Source organism: Carya illinoinensis, chromosome 16 (assembly GCF_018687715.1).
Source record: "Carya illinoinensis cultivar Pawnee chromosome 16, C.illinoinensisPawnee_v1, whole genome shotgun sequence".
Lineage (NCBI taxonomy): Eukaryota > Viridiplantae > Streptophyta > Magnoliopsida > Fagales > Juglandaceae > Carya > Carya illinoinensis.
In genome coordinates this window covers 18,002,798-18,008,949 of record NC_056767.1, presented here as the reverse complement: position 1 = coordinate 18,008,949, position 6,152 = coordinate 18,002,798, and the positions used below count along the sequence as shown (strand labels likewise).

Genomic DNA, 6,152 nt, shown 5'->3' with positions numbered 1-6,152 from the left:
ACAGAATTGAACGCTCGACCCTCGCTCGACATGGCGCTCGAGCAAACTCAAACAGAGTTGAACGCTCGACACTCGCTCGACACTGCGCTCGAGCTAACTTAGGCAGATTGGAATGCTCGACTTTCGCTCGACACTCAGCTCGAGCAAACTCAAGCAGAATGTCTAATATAAGCATAAAGTATATTACTTATAATGGTATTAGATTGTTAGTATAAGGCCATAAAGTATAAATTGTAATTAATATACATTATATACTAATTAATATACATTAGTAACTAATATAATTATCAAGAAGAATATATTGAAAATTTATTAAACGATAAAATGTTATTAATATATATGTTATATTTAAAGCATATGATTAAATAAATATTCATGTTTAAGATTATAATAAATTAATAATTGTCTTATATATATTTTTTATATTAACATAAAATTATAATAACATTATCTTTTATATAACATAATTATATATATTATATAATATAATTTATAAAAAATATTATATTAACATTTCAATTATACATAAGATTGGAATATTTAGATCAAAGAGTAATAAGCAAGCATAATATTATAAGTTGGCGCCTTCAGCCCACCTCAAATATTCATACATACCCACACATATAATTTCCCTCAAAATATGGTCAAAACAAAAACTAAGTTGTCGCCCTAAACGTTCCTCAAATTTTCATAAAATTTAAATTTCCCCCCCACGGCTTACACACTGCAGACGTTCCTCTTTCCTACTTATAAGTACATCTTATTCCTTCTTTCTGCTTCTAGGGCTTCAGAGTATCAACCAACAATTTTACCATCACCACACACACGCCGTCAACCAAGGAGATGCAGCCCAATGTAGCCGAGTCCTCTCCTGCACAACGGAAGTCCCTCCAACCAACGCCACCACCTTCCGCACTTGGAAAGATGCATCGGAAGCCACAGAGATGCCAATTCAAGAACCAGCAACCACCTGCATATAAGTACCGAAACAGCCTCTGTTTTAAGCAAGAAGAACAGAGCATTATTCTCCAAACCGAGGGCCATGTCTTGCTGCAGTTGGGCCATGTGTTTCTGCATATAAGCATAAAAAATCTTCTTTGTTATTCTCATGGCATTGTTTCTGTGTATGCTTTCTCTATTTCAAAAGCTATGGAACATTTTAAAAAAATTTAACAGTTTTAACTTACAGAGAGCAATGAGTATTACTCCATCCATGGCACATCAAGTGATACAGGTACCAGGTTGCCATATTTCTATTAGTCTATGCATCTTGATCTAGTTCTAGATAGCGAGTTCATTTCCATCAACACTTTTTTTTTTTTAAAGATTTTTTTTTTTTTTCCGTTTGGACCTAGATTCACTGCTAACAAATGTCTCCGTAGTGACTTTTCAGGTTCTTAGATCTGGGATATATTACGAATATGTGGTGGCTCCATATAAGGCTGGTGCACGGTTGGCATATCTGTGCAAACTTGAAGCTGAAAAGGGTGGTATCATTTCTGTGATTACAAAATATAGTGATCTAATAGCATATGGTTTCCAAGCTGTAAGAACTACCCATAAATTTTTTGACATTATGCAAATGGAGGTCTACTGCGCGCTTCTTGAAAACATTAGTGAATATGGTGTTTTAAGCAATGTGCACAGATTGGTAAGGTGTTGAAGAAGTAGTTTACACAGAAGCCAAGATGTAGAACGAAGAGGGGCTTATTACCGAGCTTTACATTCCTAGGAAATGCATATTTACAAACAGGTTGATTACTTCAAAGGACCATGCTTCCGTTCAGATCAACGTCGAGCATTTGGATGAGAATGGCGTGTACAACGGCCATTTCTCCACCTTTGTTCTCTGTGGATTTGTTCGAGCTCAGGGAGATGTTGACAGTGGGCTTGATCGCCTTTGGCAGAAAAAGAAAGTTGAAGTTCGTCAACAGTAGAGTAATGGAGAGAGAATCTAGTTCATTATCGTGTTTGAAATTCTGTTCTTAGGTCGATGCAATGTGGTCTAAGGATTTTGACTCCTTTCATTAGTTTTATGAATATTGAAATTACTTTATGATCTTTCACGTGTGGCTGTTTGAATTGTAGATATGGCATAAAATCTAATATACCTTTTACCAAAAAAAAAAAAAAAGCAATGTGCACATTGTACTAATTTTTAAATACCTTTAATTAATGCAATGCGGCTGTAACGTATTCGTAATGGCGTTTATATTGATGTCGTTAATTTAAAAAATATGTCGATAATGAATTAGTGGCAGCGTTTAAAAACTTCATGGTGGCATTTAGATAAACGCCGTTAATAAATTCAATATGCTGCCAATGTACTATTAGTGACATTTAAATAAATGCCACTAATTTATATGATGCGTTGGCAACGTAATGGGGCGGCGTTTAAATAAATGTCGTTAATAAATTTGCCAAATTACTAGTAGCGGCATTTATCGTAACGCTGCTATTTTAAAAAAGTGGTGGCGATCATATAAACGCCGTTAACAAATTTAATGTGCCACCGCCAATGTACTATTAGAGGCATTTAAATAAATGCCAGTAATTTATATGATGCGTTGGCAACGTAATGGGGCGGCGTTTAAATAAATGCCGTTAATAAATTCACCAAATTACTAGTAGCGGCATTTATCGTAACGCTGCTATTTTAAAAAGTGGTGGCGGTCATATAAACGCCGTTAACAAATTCAATGTGCCGCCGCTAATGTACTATTAGTGGCATTTAAATAAATGCCGCCAAAGTTGCATGATGCGTCGATAATGTAGTAGCAGCGGCGTTTAAGGTAACGCCGCTAGTATATGCTAGGGATGGCAACGATAAATTGGCGGCGTTTCCAGAAACGCTGTTAATGTGGGTATTGTGGTGGCGTTTCAAACAATGCCGCTAAATTGATACAAACGCCATTAATGGGATTTACAAATATCGGCGTTTGCGCAAACGCCGGAACAATGAAAATAGCGACCCTCCAGTACCGGCGGACGGTTATGCCGTTAGAAAAATGCCGCGAATTAAGTAGCAGCGTTTTTTGGGATAGTTGCCGGCGTATAACCAACGCCGCCAATTTAGCCCTTTTTTGTAGTGATAGTTACACTAATATTATAAAGTGCACATTAATACTTATACTTATACTATATCATTATATAATATAAATACTATAATATATTATCACTCTATTATTATATACTATAATATATTATATTATATAATATATAATATAGTAAATTAAAACCAGTAAAATCGAACTGAACCGGACCGGAAACATGTAAAACTGGAGTACTGGTTTAAGAGGGTAACCGGTGTGTGATCGATTTTGAAAAATACAAAACCGGTGCATACCGGTTCGGTTCTAAATTTTGTCCAAAACCGGACCGGTTACACCCATAGTCATCTGGATAGCCATAACTCGTAAGAGATTTTATAGATGACACAGAGGCTAAGTCGGGTTCAGACAGTGATGTTGCCAATCATTTAAGTCCAGTTCTAGAGGAGACGAATTCTAATGATGATTTTCTGTCTGACGAGGAGTAGTCATTTTTTACCACATAAATTGCATGAAGGCTACATTTCTTCTCATTGAACTACCACCTGTTCAATTTCCCCCATTTCCTTTTTAAACTTCATTTACTACATAAACACATGCCTCTATCTTGGCATATATATGATGATATGTATTAACATATACTAGATTTACTCTTAATTTGACTATGATGATGAGCTCGTGCTTCTTGTATGTTATCTAACATTGATTTGCAATCAATTTGTGCATATTTATTAGTAACAGGTTGGTGGTATTATTTGGAAAAAGTTAAAGTTGATATCCCTTTCTGCCGTTGGATGGTAATTTGGCGTACCATGCAGCAGAATGTGGACATAGCGGCAAGCATTGCAACAATATCGAGTGGGATTGACAAAGATATCCTTTTACACTCTTTAGTTATTTAATATGCAAAATCTAACATTGGAACCAATTTATAATCTCATGTTTTCTCTCTAACAGAGACACACACTCATATTGTGTGTCTTGTATGACTACTAGTATCGTAATTGGTGTATTACCCAGGATTGGAAAATATTAGGTGCTAATATATTACATATACATATATCATATGTTTATATAATATACATTAAATTTAGCCAACAACCTTGCCACCTATCTGGGTCCCTTGCATGATAATTTGTTGACTCTAGAGCATATCTAAACAGCAATAATAATTTCACTATGACTTATTTATCATGAGCACAAGTCCACTACCAGTTAGATGCACTTTGTTGAATGAGGAAAGAAATGACAAATTATCTACGTGGGATTGATATGGGATAACACCATTTACAAAGTAGATGGGTACTGTCAAATAAGGATATGAGAAATAAATATATCTATTAACATTTGAATGGCTTGTAACAAAGCCAAATTGTTAATATGCACTTTTTTTAGATGGGCAATATATAGGTCATATACAATGCCAAAATAATGACGTAAATGGTCTAATAATTATTATATGAGGCATTTTTTGCTTTTGCATGTTTTGATAAGCTTGAGAGGTAAAGGTGGTATCTAAAAATTCCAAAAGCAAATGGTTTTCATATTGGTTCATTTTGGATGATCATTTGGTCAAATTACTGCTAGATTTAGTTTTCAAAGATGCACATTGAAGCGAAATATTTAATCATATTTGTGCTGATCATTGGAGGAGGGGTAAGCATAGAATGGTGAGAACACTAGTGCAAATGATATATTATAGTTGGCCCAACCAGAACATAAAAGAACTATGTGCATGTGTTAGCTTAGTCACCGCATGTCTTGGGAAGAATAAAATAGTACAACATCAATCTTATATAGTTAAATGCAAAAAAAAGTATGCACGAATGAGGATTTGGGAAACATGTTTTGAAGACTAATTTTGGGCTCTCAGTACATCTATGAAATGGGCGGGACACTTTGGCACCTGGGAGGGAAAATTGGGGACTTGAGGGTAAATTTATAATGGAACTCATGCTTTAGCAAGGTTAAAATAGGAATTATCAACATAAAGATCTTTGATGTGACCACTAGGATTGGATGTGACCTGATGGGTTGGTGAATTCCTGAGAGCTATTTTCAGTGAGATATGCCTCTAGCCATTTCTTGAGGGTGATTTGTCTTCAGTAGTAGAATTGCTCTTCACTTCTACCGTATCCATTTAAGATTTCCAAAGATTTCTTTGGGTCTATGCGATTTCTATAGCTTGGGTTCCTCTCTCAAATGAGCTAGGACAAATAGTTTGGTGCATGCATAACATTTATGTTGATCTTGTTATAGTACTTTAGTGCAACCAAGGTACTGCTCTTGGTTTTTTTTTTTCCGTTTCCAGGGGAGGAGCATTTTCCAGGTATGGGACTTTTCATAAAACCATATAAATAGACTCCATAAAGGTATAATTTTGACCTTCCTTTATGTATGCCTATAATTTCCTTCTTTGTAATAATCTTGTGGAGTGCTTGTGGTTTAGATGAGTTGTACAGACAACCATTAACAGTTTACAACCTTGGCTTGGGTAGTATAGATTGGTTTATGAGTATTCGAGTCATATGGTTATATATGATTATATACTATATATATACATATATATATATTGATAGCATAATTTTACCTACACTTTGGTATTTCAAGGTAGTTTTGACTTTGACACAATGCTATTATGACAACGAGTCCTGCATCTAGCATATATATATATATATATACATTTTAGCTTTCATAGATTTTTCTTAATCTTCTTATACTTTGACAATGGATGAAGTAGACCTTGCCTGCAATCAATATACTATAACAATTAACAAATCTTTTGTAGTTCTGACTTTGACACAATGCTATGGTGACACTTTCGAAGTATTAAGATTGGAAACTTAGAGTGGGGTACCTGTTTTTGACCTTCCCAAGCTGTTGCTTCACATATTGTAGAACCAGCTATGCTTTTTTGATTGTGGATATTTTATGTTCTAAGCTGGAGCTTGATTGAGGTGGAAAATTGGAGTACATCTAAAACTGATTCTATGCTCTATATATATGCACTGACTGCACACCTCTGTGTTGAAACCCACATATGTAGCCCAAGTTGATTTAATGTACAACAACAAAGAAAATGGTCTTAATAGTGACTGGTGA

At 35.0% G+C, this 6,152-nt stretch overlaps 1 pseudogene; it reads left to right on the top strand.

The window, feature by feature from the left end:
* Positions 1 to 1,688: 1,688 nt before the first annotated feature.
* Positions 1,689 to 2,117, top strand: LOC122299814 (annotated as a pseudogene).
* The last annotated feature ends 4,035 nt before the right edge of the window (positions 2,118 to 6,152 follow it).